A 20,700-nucleotide genomic window follows, 5' to 3' on the forward strand; every position below is an offset into this window, starting at 1 on the left:
GACTTTTGATTTTCTCTGTGTAAAAAACCCCTGGTGAAAAAATTCCTTCCATCAATGCAAATCATGAATTTCTCTGCAGCTTTCAGTCATAGAGAATTATCTGGGGCATTGTTACCCAAAGTCAAACAGCCAGTTTACTTAACTCTGAGACCCACTTTCAATTCATTATGCCAGCTGACTACTATTCTTCATGTGAGTATAAATAAGTCTGGACAAACATAACACATTTGAAAATGGTATTGACATAAAGTACCTTAAAGACTAAGACTATATCAAGGCCTTAAATACGTGTGTATGTATATATATATATATATATATATATATATATATATATGTGTGTGTGTGTGTGTGTGTGTGTGCGTGTATATATCTATACATATATATATATAAATATACATGGTCAATACCCTACTTTTAATAAACAAGGTCTTTTGCAATAAGATAAACTTTCCTATCTCATTTATACTTGATTACTGCCTAACTGCATTAAATCAATTCCAGCAATAAATACAGTTCTAATAACAGGGAAAAGCTCTATTCAATGAACATTATTACGTGACTACAATATGCAAGATGTGTATGTGTTGCAAAGGTAGAAAAACTATTTTTTTTTGTTTTAACAGTTTTAAGAGTAGCTAGAATGGAAAATGTGAACAAATTTACACTTATGGATGGCTTTTTTATTTGTCATGACCTCTAAGCACTGTGATATTGATGTTGGAGGACTAGAATATTATCTCACACTACTTTACCCCACAGATATCTACCTCCATCCCCTCTCCAATTCCTTTTGTTGCTGTTCAGTTATTTTCAGTCATGTCCAACTCTTCATGACCCTATTTGGGGTTTTCTTGGCAGAGACACAGGAGTGGTTTGCCATTTCCTTCTTCGGCTCATTTTACAGATAATGAAACTGATATAAAAAGGGTTAAGTGACTTATCCAGGGTCATACAGCTTGTACGTTTCTGACTGGATCCAAACTCAGGAAGATGAATCTTCCTGATTCCAGGAATGGCTGTTCCCTGAACCACCTATCTGCCCCAACTCCTTGGTCACCCCACAAGTGGCTGGGGGAAGGCTATAATGCTGTCCTACTGCCAACTAAAGTATCCGTTCTAAAGTATGGATATTTCATCATGAGTATTTCTTTTAATGTCAGTCAATCTAAATATCATTGAGAAACAGGGAGGGTGGTACTTTGGAAGGAGGTTACAACTGAGAAATGTTCCTGAGACTTAACAAAAACTTAGAATCAATAAAACATTCAGGAACCCATTGTAACTAAAGGGATATGTCCTGGACATAGCAAACTTTCCAGCAGAAGGGAAAAGTGGGAAGCCAGTCTATGTGGTTTCTATAAGAGAGCCTTTTCTGTAAATCTTAGGAAAAAGAAAGCGCCAGAGGGAAATTAGAATATCATGGTTCAGGATGCCTTTGTAGAGCACATTTTAATCTGATGTGTCACTCTGATGAGACATCCTACTTCTCTATGATTTATAGTGTATATAAGACAAATTGCAAGACTTGACCTGACATGAATACTAGAATTAAACCTGCCACTTACCTAATGCCAATGCAAATATCACTCATAATTGCCTTTTGCTAATGACTGGTCCAGTCCCACTTTCCCTATAGGTATTCCAGCTTTGGAGTATTGCTTCCAAGGAAGAGCCCCCACCAGAGCTCAGAGTTGAAGGTAATAGGAAACCACGACATAAGTGAATACTGAGCATAAGGGTTATTCTGCCATACTGCAGTACCATGCATTACATGAAGTTTGGGGCAGGAGTGGGGGTGGAGACATACCATTCCTTTTGGTTCTGTAATTTGCTTTGCTATCTGCTTCTGTCAAATTGGTGGTGTCATATAGTTCCAGCTTTCCAGGAAACTAAACTCCTTTGATAGCAAGAAAATCATTTTTCTATTACAGCGGCACAACACCAGTACTCAAGTCTTAAGTGACAATTCTTCTAGGACAATATGAATTTAGGGAATCAGACAAGATAAAGTTTAATTCAATTTTATTTTCCACTTTTAACATTTTTCAAATTATACATCATGCAGTCTGCCAGTGTATCCATACATCTCGAATAGCATCTTAGGACCTAAAGGACAAACAAAACTCATCCATGAGGCAGGGAAGGGTTATTTTCTGATCTTCTGTTAGGTTTAATACATTAGAGCATCATTACTTGATGCAGATGATCATTTTCCCCCTTGTACCACCAAAAAAAAAGTCTTTCCACAATTTTTTTCCTAAAATGAAAGCTATTGTACAGATACATAGAGCCCAGAGAATACACATCTGCAGTACACATTACACACTTTACAAACTAGACATGTATAATTCTACAGAATGCCACATTCCCCTTATATCTGCCCACATTGAAAAGTATTTAAAATTGATACACAATTTTTTTTCATGAGTAAGAGAGAAACTTCATGGAGTGTGGCTTCCTTCTATGGTTAGCTGGCCCTCATCCAATACATTTTAAAAATCCAAATTATTAACACTACATGAAGTAATTAGAGATTAAGAAGACTCTTGTAGGATAATTGAAATACTCAGATTAAGATTATAAAAGGTAATCCTTTTTCTCCCCATCTATGAAGTGATTTCCCAAAATGCTATGAACCTAGACTTTTGTATCTATTCTCTTCCAACAAACGCAATTCAAAGATGGCAATCTGAGTTTTCATTTATTTCCATTTTCCTACTAGGAAAAAAGAGTTATTTCCTCATCTCCATATTATTTTATTTATCCTCTCCTTGAGTAGAGACTACATTCAATGATCTTTAGATTTTTGAAGGAGAGGAAAACCCAAGGGCCACTTGAGTCTATTCTAGGTAGATTTTATCTCCTCACTTGTTCCCCCAAATTTCCACAAATTCTAGTGTATCCCCCTCACATATACACACATACACACACACACACCCAATTTAGTACATATTTACCTTTAGAAGCTTTTAATAGTCCTTCTTTCTCAGGCTACTAAGCATTCCTTCATTCAACAAAACTAAAATAATAAATAGTAATTTGAAGAAATACATTTGTACAGAATTCTTCAGTAACTGAGCAGCTAAACACATTTGGCATTAACAAGATTTTTCCCCCAACCATAAATCTTGGAGTCTAAAACTACACTTCTGATTTAGCAAACAGTTATCCTGTATGTTAGGTTTTTCATTTGAAAGTAGATTGCATTTATTTAAACTACCTGGCTATCCCCTTACAACACCAAAGAACTCTCAAGAAATGGCATGAATTAAAAAATTATTCACAGGAAAGAGGAGGAAGAGCACATTAGCATAAAACTGTATAAAACCTCAAAATACAACTGTAAGATCCAAAGAGCAGAGATGTGGTTTACATTTGTGTACAAATTTAAAGCAGCAAAATACAAAAAATCCAAGCAAATTCTGAAATTGAAAACTAACATGCTTCCTTCAATAAGAAGGAAACAAAATTTGCAGAGCATTTGCTACAAGCTACTACAAGACAAGTGAGTTATTACATAAATTTAAATTTAATGTACAAGGCCAGGGTTTAAATATGTAATTTAATTGACTGTTTTAAGCATTTCAGAAGCACAAAGTTACCTTACCATCACAATGTAAAAGTTAGTTTGGAGGTCCCATAAAAATGTAAGCTAGTTGAACTGACTGGCTGATCAGCAACTAGCAGGATTATCTTTATGAAATGTCAAAACCAACTTTCCTTGTGAATAAAATAGCTTTATGTGTCCCCTTTTACTATCAAACAACCATTGCATCCATTTGCATTAATGAAAGAAACATTTTTTTTAATGGAAGTAGATTCCTCACTTCCCTAGGCCTGCATTTTTGCAAATAAAAAAATTTAAAAGAGAATTCATAATGTATACAAATAAACGATTGAGACCTCAAATTACTGACCTCTGCCCATTTACACAAAATCAGTGCATAAAAAAATAATAACAACATACATCATGTACAATGATATTATGGCAATTCATTAATTGGCATTCTTCTCTAGGACTGATGTTTTAGGGGGAAAAGAGGCAACTTGGTAACTTGTTGCTAATACACATTTCAGCCATATGTAACTAAATGATAAGGCAGCATAGTTAACCCTAGGCTGGCCCCTTTAGCAGACTGTAAATGTCATTCTGACAGTTTCTTTCTTCTGGCAGTGCGTATCTTCAGGAACATGAACAAATGCAAAGTGATGAACTTTTTTTTCTTTTTGGAGAGGGAAGGCAGGGTAATTGGGTCTAAGTGACTTGCCCAAGGTCACACAGCTAGTAAGTGTTAAGTGTCTGCGGCAGATTTGAGCTCAGGTCCTCCTGACTCCAGGGCCGGTGCTCTATCCACTGTGCCACCTAGTCACCCTAGTGATGAACTTTATTAAATAAATAACTGAACTATCTATCACCCATTCACTCTTTCCCCTCAATCCCCTTGTCCCCATCAAAAAAAAGTGCAACATTAACCAATAAATAAATCAAGCATGTTTTGCTAGAAAAGTTGCTAGGCTAGGCAGTCTTTAAGGAAAAAAGCTAGGGTGGATCTAGGCTAAAGAGTTGTTTGTTTTAAATACAAGGTTTGAAGCCCATCAACAATCTTTCAACTTGCTCTCTAGATGGTTATACACATATGCCTACAGTTAGACATGTGCAGAAATGCACATCTGCTTGTTCCTAACCATCTGCCTACACACCACAGTACCATCGGCATCAACTTCATTCTACTGGTGGCCATAGCCAGAGATAGCAAGACTGCTTTGCAAAACTCGTGCCTGACAGCATAGGCACGATACCTTGTTCCAGGTCCATCTTGAACCATCATTGGCTGGTACAGACATGTCCCAAAATGGATCACATACAAAACCCAGCAATTAATTGTTGGTTTTAAGTAGCAAATTTATCGCAGAAAACTGCAGCAAGAGAAAGACAGAGAGACAGAGTGTGTGTGTTTGTGTATGTGTGTGTGTGTGTGTGTGTGTGTGTGTAGTGGGGAAGGGACGAACAGAACAAGTTAATGACATTTTGCTTGGACAAGTCACATCTTAATCTACACATCTGGAATGAAGGATTTATGGGTATGAAGCCAAGGGCAGCATCAAGCACTTATTAACTTTGCCTTTCTCTAAACCCCATTTCTATTAGTTTCTTCCACTGTCACCTACTAACAAAAAGAATCCTGGACTAAATGAATTAGAACAAAATCCCTACACAGAACTACACATTTACAGTCAGGTATGAAAATTTTCGAATTTTAATCTTCCTTTTCCAACTGCTGGGATGTTCTTGAATTTATTTGAGAACATCTTTGCAAAATCTTCCTTAAAGAAAGCAGGCATCATTTAATTCCACTTCCCAAGAGAACAGATCATGGGGAAAGGGCTAAGGGCTGGGGAACAAAATTCTCCATTTCCATTGGTCAGATTTTGTAACATTTTAAATACTTTTGATGCACTGACAGGTGAATCAGGCTGGCCAGCCCATTAGGGTGCCAATCACTTCAGGTACAATTGCAAGCAGATCAGACATGAATGCTATGGCCCTCCATTTACATAGATGTGTTTGTGTGACCAAAATCTAGATCTCTACTGATGGCTTTTTTTTCTGGTTTTTGAAACAAATTGGTTTCATCTTTTAACAAGTACCATACTAAAGGGTTTATTATACAGATCCAAAGATTTCACCAGGATATTAAAAATGCCTCTTTGGGGAAATGTTTTTCCGAAAAGTGTTCAGAATTAAAATTTTAAACCATATAGCAGCACATTTTTCATCCCCTAAAAATATAAAGTAATATGTTTATTATACAGGAAACCAGACAGTCATGATGGAACACAATCACCTGCTTTATCTGGTGCTTGGCTATTGCAGTGTTGCCGCAGATACAGCGAAGTGGGATTTACAGGCATGAGAGGACTGCTGATAGGCTTGGTGCCAGCGAGGAAGCCCATAAATAAGGTAGCCAGCGCCAGAGTCAGTGGTAGAAATTCTAAGTGGTGAACCTTCTGCTGTCATCTAGGTGGAGATGGTAAATACATTGTTCATGTTTCTGAAGGAAGGGTGAGTCCAAACACACTTCTGTACACGTGGAGATTCTACACAGTTCAAAATACCTGAAATTGGTGTACTGCAGATGGCTGGAGGAAGCGTGTATAAAAGAAAATGGAGATTGTGTAGGAGAAAAAAGGAATTGGTGAATAAATGCAGTCTTTGACATGCTAAGTGGAGTCACATCTGCAAGAAAGAAGCAAAAAAGAAAAGAGGAGTAAGCAAACAAGTAAGAGATGACTTTTTTTAATCTAAATTCCACTTCTTTATGTTTAGGCGCCTTCCTCCTCCACCCCCCAAGGCAAGTGGGACTGAAAAAAAAATACTTGACCCATTTAACCCACCTGTTCCAATGCTTTTCCTAATAATTCATTTACTTTTGCTTTTAGGTACCCTTTTTGCATAAATTGACTTGATAAGTTGTATTAGAAGTAAATAACCATTGTAGGGTTGCTAGCTGCCCTCAATCACATAATCATCTCCCAGTTCCAGAGGGAGGTGAAAGAACTCAGAAGAATTCCCAACTGGATGCTGCACAGGGAGGGACATTTGCTCCCAAGATGCCTCAGAGCTATAAAAGCCAGAGAATTCAGTGCAACCCAAGACCATCTTCTCTGACAGATTACAAAGCTTGCTATCAAGAAATTCAAGGTTGTGAGGGAGAAAAGAACATTTTAATAACATATGTATGGAAGCATAGCTTCCCAACTCAAGGAAAAAAACTGCCTTTCTCATTTGGTAGCTACATTCTTTCTTTCGTGTAGTACAGATATGTCACAGTCACACAGCTGTTTGGCTTAAGACATTTTTGAAAGATGTGATCATTGAGCAGTTGTAAATTGAACACTACTAAAAAAAAAAGGCAGGCATAGAACAAGAGGGGTAGTGTGGTATAAAGGAGAGACAGCTGGTCCTGGAATAGGGAAGACCTAGGCTCAAGTCTTGACTATGACACACTGACTGTGTGACTTGAGACAAACTATCTAACATCTCAATGCCCTGGCAATTCTAGGTTGCAGAACTGTTAACCTTCCTTGATAGAGGAAACTCCTCACCAGGAGATGAGTTCATCTTGTTGATGAAATCAGAGACCTGATCCAAAAACAAAATCCAGAAATAAACCAAAGTTTTTCATAGGCAATCCCAATATATAACCTTTCTGGAAACTGTTTCCTTTTAGAAAAAAAATTTAATGAAACAATAGCAAAATAAACAAAAAAGATGAAAAGAGTGGTAATAGTTATTCATGTAACATCCTTTTTGAGCTGAGACCCAATAGACCCAAGGATGTTTTTTGAATTAAGCACCCATTTTCCTCTTCCTTACAAGTTCATTCTTCCCATCAAACTATCACAGAATCAATTATATGTCATACTGGCTGAATAAAGCTTTTTTCCTGCTTGCTTAAGGGTGGGGAGGTGTTGGGAACATACCATAAATTTCAGGATTACAGGCCCACACAATGATACAAGACCAGCCTGTATTTACACAGCAGGTATTAGACACACAAACCCAATACAAGTTGCTTCAATAACTTCAGCAGACCATGAAGAGGCATTATTTTCACAGTGAAGGCCCTTTCATTCGAATCCCTCTCTCCCCTGCTCCTGCTCCCCTTATCCATACTAAGAAAACCAACCTGCAAGATTCAACAAGTTTTAGCTATTCTTTTGGAAGTGCAACTGAGCACCACAGAGGAGGAACACACATCCCAAATGGCTGCTGGTGAACTGGTTCAGGGTCACCTCAGGGAGAGAGGGGGAAAAAGAGAACCTCAAGTTGTTCGAGGGGACTGAAAGTAAAACTCCGGCAATTCTTTTAGTAAAATGCTTTAGTGAGGAGCACTTGATTGCACTCACATCCCAGCCTTGACACTTATTGTGTAACCTAGGGTCAGTCACTTTACATTTCTGAACCTCATTTTCCTCATCTATAAAATAAAGGGCTTCAGTCAGATGACCTCTAAGGACCGTTCCAAGCTGAAATGTCTGAACTATAGTGGTGCCTATTTGTCTTTAATCGACCATCTTCAAAGGCCCTCTGTGAAGGAAAGCTGGGAGACATTTTTAACTGAGCACTGCAACAAGATACAGAGGAAGATGTTGAAATCTCTATCCCTACATATTTTTAAAAACAGAATCAATATCTCCTCTTTCCTAGATCATCAAGAGCAAAATTACATCTGCCTGGAGGCAGGGAGCTGGACCAGAGAATCTATTATGGCATCTCTCCATTTCTTTGATTTTCTGCCATTGCATAGTATGCCCTTATAGGCCAATATTTCATGGTGGCAGTGTCATAGATTTATAAGGAAATGAAAAGATTTTTCTTTTAAAAGGGCGGGAAGAGTGAAGAAAGAAAGTAATTTTATACATGTTTTGTAAGAAAGACTTGTGAAAGATTTCCCCCAGACTTTGGTTTCTGTAATTACTGTAGATTTAATCTTAGTCCAAACAGTATGAGCTTTATCTTTTTTTCACCCCCACCCTAATCCAATACTTACTTTGTAAGAGCTACCAATTGGGCTTTACTTGCCCCGCTGTTGAATTTAAGTGTATTTATCCCATTGGAGCAACTGCAACCATCTGTCAGGGTAATCTTTTCTGGAGGAATAATTTTACTCATTCTGTATTTATGACTGTGAGGAACATGAAGAATTTCTAAATAAATGCATGAATGTTAAAATGGATGTGGGTTGGGCTACCATGCTGTAGACAAGGTTAGAAATTAACTTTCTAAGAAGAAGCCTTCTTCTTTTGTGAGAGAATCAGCATGGTGCAATGGAAAGAGCACTGACTGATGGCAGAGAACTCATTCAAATCCCCCCTCTGATACTACCTGTGTGACCATGGGCATTTAACCTCTCTGGGCCTCAGTTTCCCTATCTATAAAATGAGGGTATTGACCATGAATCCAGAAGACCAATGATGAGTCATGCTTCCCACCTCTTCACAGAGGTGAAAGTCTAGAGGTGCAGAATGAGACATATATTTTCAAATATAGACAATGTGTTGAATTGTTTTGTTTGACTAAACTCATCTGTTATGAGAGAGGGCTATTATTTTAGTGGACTGAGAGAGACTTATGAGGGAAGGGGGAGCAATATTAATGTTCCTGCAAAAAGAGAGTCAATGAAACATCTAAAATACATAAAAGAGAACTGAAGTTCAGAAAAGAGACCCGGATAAGTAGGACAATTTTAGAACTAATGTTAAATTCATCATACTTTAAAAAGATCTAAACTGTACATAAAAGAGATTTGTGGTTTCACATACAGTCCTCTATTCTGTTCTGCTTCATACATGGAAGTGAGCATATTTGTTGGTGTTTGTTAAGAGCAAAATAATGAAAAAAATAGCATTTTAAAAATAAAATGGATATTCTGTATTAATTTTGTTAATACAAAGTCTTTTCAATTTCATACCACTAAAATGGCCTATTTTATTTTTTCTGATCACATCTATCCTTTGTTTAGTTAAGAATTTACTCCCTAGTCATAACTATAAAGGCTACATTACTTGATTTTCTTCTGATTTTTAAAAATGGTATAACCCTTAATATTCAAGTCAGGTCCATTTTGAATTTACCATGGTATATGATGTTAACTGCTGGTTTAAATCTAATTTCTGCCAGATTGCTATTCTGTTTAAACAGTAACTTTTGTCAAATCAGAAGTTTTCTTGACTAGCTAACTTATGTATGGGAAATTTTTGAACACCGTATTATTGGGATCAACTGTTTCTGATTCTTGTTCACTGTTTCACTAAACTGCTTTTCTATTTTGATTATTGTTGCTTTATAACATAATCTGAGGTCTCTAAGTACTATTTACTTTTACTCTTACTTTTTTTTAATATTCCCTTGACGTTTTAGCATTTTTGTTCCTCTAAATAAATTTTGTCATTGTTTTGTTGAGCTCTCTAAAGTATCACCATGGTAATTTAATCAGTAGAACACTAAATCTTAAATTAACTTTATTAATATGATCATTCTGAATATCCTTCCAGCTTCTTAAGTCATTATTCAAGGAGTGTTTTATAGTTGAAGGAAACTGTGTGGGGTAAAGTATAAAGAGTTCTTGAGTTGGAGGTCCTAGATTCAAATTTTACCTCTGATGTCTTTACCCGCATGACCATGGATAGAGTCAATTAAACTTCCTGGGCCTCAGTCTCCTCATCCCAAAAATAAAGATGCTAGACCAGATAGCCTTTGAGGTCTAGTTCATCTCTCGATGTGGGATTCTATGATTGGGTGGCCTCTGAGATCCCTTCAAGATACATAAGTATGATCCCTGAATCAATCCTACCCTTAGTCCTCTTCTTTTACTACAGAAATATTCTCTTAATTCATCTTTCTTGATGTCTACTTGCCCTTTCTCGTTCTAGTCTAACTACATACTTCCATTAATGGTATCACCACACTCAACAGTTGCTCAGGCTCAAAAATCACAGAATCATCTTCAACTCTTCCCTTTCTCTCATCTCACACCCCCTCATCCAGTCAGCCACCAAGTCGTATAAGTCTGTTTCCTCAGTATCTGTAAAATCTTTCCTCCCCGGGTACATGACGCCATTTAGACTTCTTGGAATACGGAGGGAAGCCTCAGGAATGTAGGATCATAGAGGGAGAGAGAGTTTAGAAAGGACTTTCACTTCCAGGGCAAACACCTTCCATTTTAGAGACGAGGAAACTGCAGCCCAGCTAGGTTAACTGACTTCCTCAAAGTCACAGAGGTAGTAGGTATGAGCTGCGAGCTAGGAACCCTCTGATTCTAGAGTCAGTGTTTGTTCTGTTGTCAGCCTCTCTCTGCTTTTATCCTCGCTCTCTCTACAAGTGTCCTTCCAATACCACAGTGCTTCCCACAGCACTGTTTTGATTAGTTTATTTCCTTGCTTAAAAACCATCAATCACTCCCTGTTGCCTTCTGAATAAAACCCAAGCTCCTGAGTCTGGTTTTGATTTCTCCCAGAGTCTGGCTCCAACCTGCTTTTCTAGCCTTATATAAAGCATACTTGATGCTCTTGCCAAGACGGACTGTTCATTTCTTGAATGCTTCCAACCTTTTGCTTGCTGTCTTTAATCATCCTGTATGCCTCAAGCTCACTTTCTCCCCATTTCTTCTTGCTGAAATCCTAATCATACTGATTAGGAGTAATCTTCTCAACACTCTCCCTGATCTTCACTCCCAATATTCCCCACACCCGCCCCCCCCAATCATACCTATGGTTATCTAGGAAGATCTACAGCAATTATTATGTGGTATGAATATTTGAAACTTTTTAGTAACATTTGACCTGTTTTGTACTATACATTATGTAACTGCACAACACATTATACTATATTATATATACATTATGCTTTCATACTATACATTATATAATTGTATAATACATTGACCTATTTTGTCTCCCCAACTATATTATAAGCTTCTTGAGTTCAGAAACTTTGATTTATTCAAAATCTTTGTAAGTCTGGACATTAGCAGCATATGTCTAATAACAGAGGTTCTTAATGTGGGGTCCATGAATTTAAATTCAATGCATGTGTGTTGAATTTGATTAGACTCCTTCACCTCACTCAGGCCTCATCGTTCCTAGGAGTTGTCTAGTTCCATAAAAGTTGAAATTATTGACTAAAAGGAGATTTGGAAACCTTTCAGAAGAGTTTAAAAAAAGACAACTATCCATATTATGAACAAATGAAAAGCATTTATTTAGCGCTTACTATTCGATTAAGAGGAAATGTGCAGAACTGGCTCTACATAGACCTACAGGTTCCCAAAGTGGGCAATACCACCCCCTGGGGGGGCATTGGAACAATCTAGGAGAGGGTGGTAGTAGCCCTGTCGGGTGCAGCCAGGGGGTGTTGAATAAAAATAAGGGGACGGTGGAAGTATAAGGAAAGAAAAGGAGAGAATTTTGAAAAACCATTTGTACAGGTTTCATTTGTTGTGTAACAGAGTTAAAGTCGTAGTGATTACATTATTTTTCAAATAAACACACAAAATGCAAATTCTGACTGTTCAGTGGTCAAGTATGGCCAACAGGTCTTAACAAGCAAGTGTTAGCAAGCAAGTGTTTTCTCACATGGTGAGGAAATTCAGCAAGCATCAGAAAGAATATGTGTTTGTTGGGGTGGCTAGGTGGCACAGTGAATAGAGCACTGGCCCAGGTGACCACTGGTCAGGAGGACCTGAGTTCAAATCTGGCCTCAGACACAACACAAAAACTAGCCGTGTGACCTTTGTCAAGTCACTTAACCCCAAAATGACCTCCAAAAAGCAATTAAAAAAAAAAAGAATATGTGCTTGTTTATAATACGATACAAATAACTTGTTTACAATACAATACTATACGGTTACATGAGACAATATTGCATCATCAAAATTTCAATGCAGGAAAAAACCCACAAATTTACAAAAAATTATTAAATTGACAATGCATCATTTAAAAAATTATATCTTTTTGAAACGACACAAATTTAAAAAAATGTTAAGGGATTAAAGAAAGATTTCTGCGGGCCTGCTGAGTAACTTTTTTTTTTTTTGAAAGGGGGTGGTAGGCCACATAAGTTTGGGAACCTCTGTTAGTCCAACAGAAAGACCACCGGATTTAGAATAAAAAGTCCTTGAAGCTGCTAATTCCTAGAACGCTGTAACTTTGGACAAGTCACTTAACTACTTTGGACTTCCATTTCATTATCTGTAAAATGAAAAGTTTGGACTAGGTGATTACAGAATTAAAGGGAGGCATGATGGCATGGGTGGTACAGTATATAGTTTCAGAAAGACTTGGGCTCATGGTCTGTCTCAGATTACTCTTTTAAATCCCTACTAAAATTCTACCTTCTATAGGAAAACTTTCCTAATCCCTCTTAATTCTAGTGCCTCCCTTCTGCTGATTATTACTTATTTATTCCATATATAACTTGGTGGTACAGAGCTAGTTGCATGTTTTCTCCCCCACTGTATTTTGAGCCCCTCAATAGCAGAGACTGTCTTTTGCCTTTCTTTGTAAGTCCAGTCCTTGACACAGTGTCTGACACAGAAGAGGTACTTGATAAATGCTTATTGACTGACTAGCTGTGTGACCCTAGACAGGTCATTTAGCTCCTCTAAATCTTAGTTTCTTCATCTGTAAAATGGAACTAATAACAGCACCTGCCTCACAGGGCTGTTGTGAGGATCAAAAGTTATGATGTATGTGAGATTCCTGGCCAACCTCGAAGTGCTACATAAATGTTAACTATCAGTTTAAAACTCTCTTTTACTCTGAACTCTGTTATGCTTAGATCCTGTGACTTAAAGATATAACAAAATGGAATCACCTTTAAACTTCTCATATTCACAAATGGAAAGTGGTATTTGGAATAAGAGTTAAGGTCCTTCCCCATTGCAGAAACAGTCTATATATCTATTTAGAAAAGACATATTGTATACATTCAATACGAGGGGTGGGTAACCTGAAGCCTTGTGGCCCTCTAGGTCCTCAAGTGCAGCTTGCAGATTCAAAGGGCTAAACTTGAGGACCTAGAGGGCCACCGGTTCCCCACCCTGTTCTATGCAAATAAAGGTGCTTAGAAAAGTTTGTGATGAAAAACCTATACTATACCTACAGAACTCACTGGATAGAGTACAAATGGCAAAAGACAGATTGAACCCAGATACCCGAGAGAAAGAGATAAAGGAAGGAGGAAGAAAGGGAAAGCAAATTAATAATAAAGGTCTATAGATGGAGGTTGAAAATATGAGATACTGGAAGAGCTGGAGGGAGCTTCCCTTTTTATGAAGGACCATCGATGGGAGCTTTTCTCTTTGGTATGTTGAAAGGCCATCTGGATCACCGTCTCACAGGAATCTAAATCTAGCCTTTGAAGGAAGTTCAGAGTCTAATCCATCTCTAAGAAGAGGTTCCCTGAATGAGTGGGTTCCCTCCACAAGTCATCCAGCCTCCAGAGGAAGACTCAGTGATGGGGAAATCATTAGGTCCTGAGGCAAGCTTTTTGGACCACTGCTCTTGGATAGCTCTATTTAAAAATTTCCATTATGTCAAGGCAAATCTGCCTCTCTAAAACCTCCACCCATGGCCACTAATTTTGCCTTCTAGGGCAAAGCAAACAAGTGTAATGCTTTTTTCCCCGCCACATATAGCCCTTCAAATACTTAGGCCTCCAACATGTATAGTCCAAGTTTCCTCTTCTCCAAGCTAGACATCTCCAGGTTCTTCATCCAATTCTCATATGGTATCATACCTTCTTAGGAGTATGTGAAATGAAACCAGATTTCCACCAGACCCACAATGCAACCATCTTCAACTATTTTTTGTCAGAAGGTCTTCCCATTGATCAGACTTCAGGGCTCTTTCCTCACATCTCGCTTCTTTTCACTGTCTCACCATCTTTTGTTTGAAATTTAACATAAGACTAAGGATAAGATCTTTAGAACTAAATAGGAGAAGCTTCATTTTCCTAATGATCAAAGAAACTGAGAAAGAAAACTCTTTTCTGAGGCAGAGGATGGAAACTATGCTCATGGAACCATGAAGAAAATAATCTGAGAGAGGGAATACTGAGTTTAGGAAACAAGACAGAGAAATCCAGAACCAAAGAGGAAATCTCCAATGACTTTCTCTTAAAATGGATGGGGTTAGTCTCTGTTAACTATTCTGTAACTTGGCTATTTCTATATAACATGTATTCTTGCCCCCCCCCCCCAAGAAGCTTCACAGTAGAATAAGGTACTTATTGTGTGTTCTGTCTGGTTGAAGTGTAATGTGACTGGGAATTGAATTCTGGGCAAGGATACATAAGAAAGAAAGGGCAAGGGCTTCAGTCTCTGTGAAGGAAAGAAGAAATGATGGCAGTGGAGAGGGACAATAATAATACTGGGTAATTCTTGTCATATCCCTTATTTCATTACATCATGTAAGAAAGACCCCACCATCACTGCGATTAGCAGGAAATAAAAGGAATGGCCTTGAAATGGCCGCGTTCTGCTGCTCTCTCTCCTCCTGCTCCTCTCATCTTTCTCTCTCTGCCTCTTTCAATGTGCTTTTTGCAACTTCTATTCCATGGCTAACAAATTCTTCTTCATTTTTAATGCCTTCCTTTTATTCTTCCCCAAATTAAATGAAATCTGGCTTTCTGAAACATTGCACATCTCCAGCAATTCTCTCCAATCATCCTTGGACGTTCCTTTTCCTACTCTAGCCCCTGTCCTGACTCCACACCTAACCTCACCGCTGCCCAGACTGGCCATAGTTATCTAAACAGACTTCCACTTCTTCTGCTTTCTTATTCCTCTGGAATTTGATTCTCATTATCATCATGATCCTCTGTTCTGTTATCCTGCCCTAGTTCATCAGACCAAAGAAGAAATTACTGTTGCTATTCTAGCTTCATTTCTTTTCCTATCCTCTCCTGATCTGATGATGGATCTTCTCAATGACATATTCTCCATCTTTTAACCTCCTGCTCCCTTGACTTTGTAGTGTTCCCACCCTACCAACTGCTAACCATGGATAACTCTAACCATCTCCTTTTTCACTCATACTTTTGAAGTATACTACAACTTTATGATAACTCCAAATGGGCCTTCTCTGTTGTATGGGTAATTTTTTATTCATCTTTTAATGGCTGACACATTTCCCAGGGGGTGGATAGAAATTATTCTTATCCTCAAGCCCTCAAGAAAACTCTCTTACTTGCAGGAGCGGGCCTTACATTTACTTTTACTGAGAAAGTTTTGGCCATCTTCCAAAACTCTTCCTTCCATTTTTCCTAACCTGGTCTATGTTCTCCTTATTCCACCCTCTCCTTCTCTCTGGTTTCTCTACATAGTCTAGCTAAATCAGACTATTTACTATTCCACACTTCCTTCCTGGACTCTCATTTCCATGTTCTTTTTATTATACTACTTCCCATTCTTGAAATGGACTACCAAAATTACCTAAAGTAGGCATGGACAGACCCAGAAACTTAATATACACATTCAATTAAACAATTTAATTCCATTAAACAAGTACTGGCCATGTAAAAGGCCCTGTGCTAAATGCCAGTGATACAAAAACAGTCTTTTGCCTTCAAGAAGTTTACATTTTACTGGGGGTTGCAGGGAAGAGCAGGAATACAATATGTGCACAGATAAGTAATCATAAAGTACGAAGTAATTTTATAACCAAAAATTTCAGTTTTGTTTTATTTCATTTATAATTTTATAACCAAAATAATTTCATAATTTTTCAAGTAGGACTCCAGTTACTACTTGGGTGGATCAAGAAAGACCTCACATAGGAAATATCACTTGAATTGTGCTTAAAAAAAAACGGGGCAAAGCTGAGGCGGTGAGCGCTCCATACAGGGAGGGACACCTCTACAAAGGCAGGAGATGGAATATTTAGCAGGCCAGTGTAACTGGAACAGAGATGACGTGAAAGGAAATAATATGACAAACATTGGAAGGTGGGAATGAGATTTTTTTTGAGGGCTTTGAATGATTGAGAATCCTGTGTTCTGTCCTAGAGGTAATAACCACTGAATTCTACCTTAACATGTTATATCTGAAATATCTATAGGATCTACTCAAGAGAAGAAATTCAGCTTTCATTTAATACTAGAGTTCAGAGAAGACATTAGGGTTTGATGTCAATTTGGGAATCATCTACATAAATATGATGATTGAACACACTGGAATTGAGATCGCAAATGGTGGAAGTAACTCAAGGGAGAAGAGGACCTAGTCCATGGGACATGAAATATACTCTAGTAAAAGGAGATTGAGAAGAAAGAGTCAGAAGTAGGAAGAGACAAGAGAGTGAAGTGTAACAAAAGCCCAAGGAGGAGTGAATATCTAGGAGGAAAAGATAGTATCAAATACCATGTTAGGATTCAAATAGAAGGAGGTTGGAGAATAGGTCACTGGATTTAATAGCTACAAGATTACTGGTAACTTTGGAGAGAACAGATTGGAACAAAAGAGAGACGATGAAAAGGAACTTTAAATGTCAATTAGGAAGGAAGAGGGATCTGGTGCCAGTGTCCATTTTCTCAGTAATGCAGAAAGTGAGGTCTTTCGCTAAATGGAATGAAGAGGAGGTAGTATAGGGGATTCTGGACTAGTGAGGAGGTTTAAAATAGATGCTATTGAGAGGGTGATGGAAAATCAAACAGGAAAGAAATAAAAAGACTGCCATGAAGCAATGAAAGCTCAGTGGAAATTAAATAATATCAATATATAGTGTATCCAGAAGGCATGATTATGAGATTTTTCTCTAATGGCATTCTGCAGCATGTGAGTAGGAGCAAAGAAGGCAAATTGTGGGGGTGATTCCAGGTTAGATTTGGGCAAAGTGTGAATGGTGATAGGACAGAGATAAGGAATTCAAGTGTAGAGGATAGCATTTGATTGAACTGGTCAAGCATGAATTCAATACTATGAATAAAGGAAATAGGCTAAATACTGAGGTGGATGGTAGAGTCCTTTGGAATTAGCCCTTTACTTCTACAATAGTAATAATAACAATACCACACCTTATGTATAGATAGTTCATCCCCCTTAATAAATCCTGAACAATATATTATACCAACAGAGTTAAAGAGACAAGAATTATTTTGGGTTTTTAGAAGGAATGATAAAATAAAGGTTACTTTAATACAGTCAAATTGCACCAACATTTCTTCAAACCTTTGTGGAAAGATTTCAGAAGCATCCCACTGGCGCCATCTGGTGGGAACATATAAACATACATTCAAGACTGTTTTTTTTCTATTAAGAAAAAACCAGGGAATTAGGGGGAAAAATGTTAAAGATTCTCAATAGTTAGGGAAGTGGGGAGAAGTTAATTAAGGGTTAGTCTTTCTGGCTACTGTCCCTTATTCCTAAATATCCCTAAGGCACATTCTTGCCAGGTATTACTTTTCTCGTACGTTAAATGCCCTAGAAATAGAAATAGAAAAACTCAAAAGGATTGGGGGAAGGAGGATTTTGCTAGAGGTTTTTCTCTCTCAGAGGATTTTACCCAATCAAAAGAAAACCCATTGCCTTCCCCCTCTCAAAAAAGTGTTTCTTTTCTGTCCCTCACTTTTTTTTTAACTAAACATACTAAATTTATGAGCAAACCATTGTTATATTTTTTTAAGTTCCTAACCTAACAAAGTAACTTTTGGTCTATAAAGAGTATGAAAAAATATGCATTTGATGGATTTCAGGGTCTTTTTTTTCAAATGTCATATGGTTCTCCCATGGTCCCTCAACAAATGTTTTGTCTGTGCCTTCAAAGATTCCTAGAGGAATAAATATTACTTGCCTGATAAGTATTAAATCAACAATCAGCAGACTTTTTAGTTCTTACTGCCTGGTCTAAGGATATATCATGCCTATAATGTGACAAATCTAAGTAAAAGAGAGGAAAAGAGGGAAGACAGGGAACAGATAAGAGAGAGAAAAAAGGGGAGAGAGGAAAAAAAAGAGAAAACAGAATGGTACTTTGTGAGAGAACATGTCAGTGGGCCACCAAGTAATTTCTATTGGTGCTAAACAATACAAGTACCATTTGTTACCTATTCTGGTAAGTGGTAACTGAGATTGAAAGCTAATGAATACAGATGTGCCATAAACTCAATAACACCCAGGTTAAGGCCTTGAACAAAGAGAAACAAAGGGGGGAATGACAAATTGGGAATTGGATTGAGATTCTAATAGTTTCTTAGATGACATTCTCTATGAGATCCCTTAAAGCAAAAGATTGGTTTCATCAGCTATATTTGTAAGGATCCTCTTTTAACCCCATGTCCTTGCAACACACTTCTATTCCTCCTGAATGTTGCTTCTTCCATCCTAAAGATGATGATATCAAAATCCCTCCCCTGCATAGGAACATAGAATAAGATGTGTCAGGCAGAGGGAAGTCAGGCATTGAACCTGCCCTTTAGGAGGCCATAACCTAATCAACACTAATGTGGACAGACTAAAAATATATATAACAATTGAACTAATACCTAAAGCAACAGAATACTTGTATTCTCTGCAAGGTAGAAAGCAAGTTTCGAGGTTGTGAGCGAAATGAGATATGGGATTTACATGTTTAATCCATGGAAATGAAGAAGAGCCATTGTTTGGGGTAGGAAGAGAAAAGGGAATTAAAAAAAGAACCCATTCATTAAAACACTACCACTTGGGGCGGCTAAGTGGCTCAGTGAACAGAGCACCAGCCTTGGAGTCAGGAGGACCTGAGTTCAAATCCAGCCTCTGACACTTAACACAAAAACTAGCCATGTGACCTTGGGTAAGTCACTTAACCCCAATTGCCCTACCTTCCCCTCTCTGAAAAGAAAAAACACTACCAGTTAAGAAGCTACAGTGGCCTAGACAGGAATCTTCCTTTGGAAGGTATCGAGATGCTCAACAAGCTTCTGTACCGGTCTCTAATCTCTAGATCTTTAGGATATATAAAGGACATAGTTGGTGGGCATTTTTAAGAAAGCAACCATAAAATGTCATAAACAAATCACTTATAAGAGACCTGTTTCTAAAAGAGAATTAGACAATCAATTACTTGACAGGATTGGCAAAATAAATTTATGCCCACTGAGTACTAAACTTTCATAAATATTTTACAATATTTCAGATAAATAGCTATTGATGCCAATGAATCAACAAGTATGTGTTGAGCATGACATACCTAATAACTTTCTGGGTTACTACTAAAGAGATCATGATCTTCAAAACGATGTAATATTCAAGTGCTGATCCAAATTGGAAGTCTAAATCCAAACTAGTCTACAGCCAAAGTAATTTCTCATCCTAGCTACTAGGGAATGGTGGCAGCTAATGGGGTAAAGGCCGTCCACAAGAACTCTGGCTTTCTTTCCCATTTTGACCATTCCATATACCCTGCTCCATGACACAAAGTCAGCTTCTCTGAACATTGTTTGGATGTATCCCTTCTAGAAGTGCCAAAGGTTTAGCAACATTATTTCACTTATTAGAAAACTCATCCAATTCCATTTGCTATGTCTTCTACTCCCATATATATTCTTACCTTTTCCTTGATGCAAAAAGGGCAAGATAGGAAACAATAATTCTCCCAAAGGCAGTACAGTACCTTTTTTGTCTTGATTATCTTTTCTTCTCACCTTGAAAGTCTGCTTTCTTTGCAAGTATTTCTCAGTATAAGCATACAAACACCAAGAATTGTAATTTTCCAGTTCATGTTCACAAACAGTGAGGACTCATCCATTGAAAAGTCAGAACTTTTTTAGATGCTAGTGTTGCTTGATCCCTAAGTTTTCTCACCTTCTCTTCCCTGTTGGTAACATCTTTCCATAGTTTTCATTACAACAGGAAAGATTTTTATTCTCCTTAAGAGCACTGAAAAACATTTTTGATATAAGGATGATAATTAAGGCATGGGGTTTTCAAGCTTAAGAAGCATATACACTACAACCTTGAAGGAAAAAATTAACTTGTTTATGCATAATATACAATCATTTAACCTAAACTGGTGACTTTCAATAATAATTACAAAAATACTCCCTTCTATTGCTCAGCTTTTTATTTCACACTCAGATCTTGTGCACAGCAGGCAGCCACCCAAGTCCCTCATCAAAACCATTGAAGAATATGAAATATTCTTTTGCTGAGAATCCTGCAG

General features: G+C 37.6%; 1 protein-coding gene across 1 annotated transcript in view; it reads right to left on the reverse strand.

The window, feature by feature from the left end:
- Positions 1-2,005: 2,005 nt before the first annotated feature.
- KIF5C (kinesin family member 5C) overlaps positions 2,006-20,700 on the reverse strand; it is a 195,233-nt gene continuing 176,538 nt past the window's right edge. Inside the window, exon 23 of the mRNA XM_069066766.1 lies at positions 2,006-6,238. The gene's annotated coding sequence lies outside the window, so the exon portion shown is untranslated. The remainder of the gene's footprint in view (positions 6,239-20,700) is intronic.

Source organism: Petaurus breviceps, unplaced genomic scaffold (genome assembly GCF_028583685.1).
Source record: "Petaurus breviceps papuanus isolate PSGF00001 unplaced genomic scaffold, PetGlider_PUasm1.0 90723, whole genome shotgun sequence".
In the NCBI taxonomy this organism is placed as follows: Eukaryota; Metazoa; Chordata; class Mammalia; order Diprotodontia; family Petauridae; genus Petaurus; species Petaurus breviceps.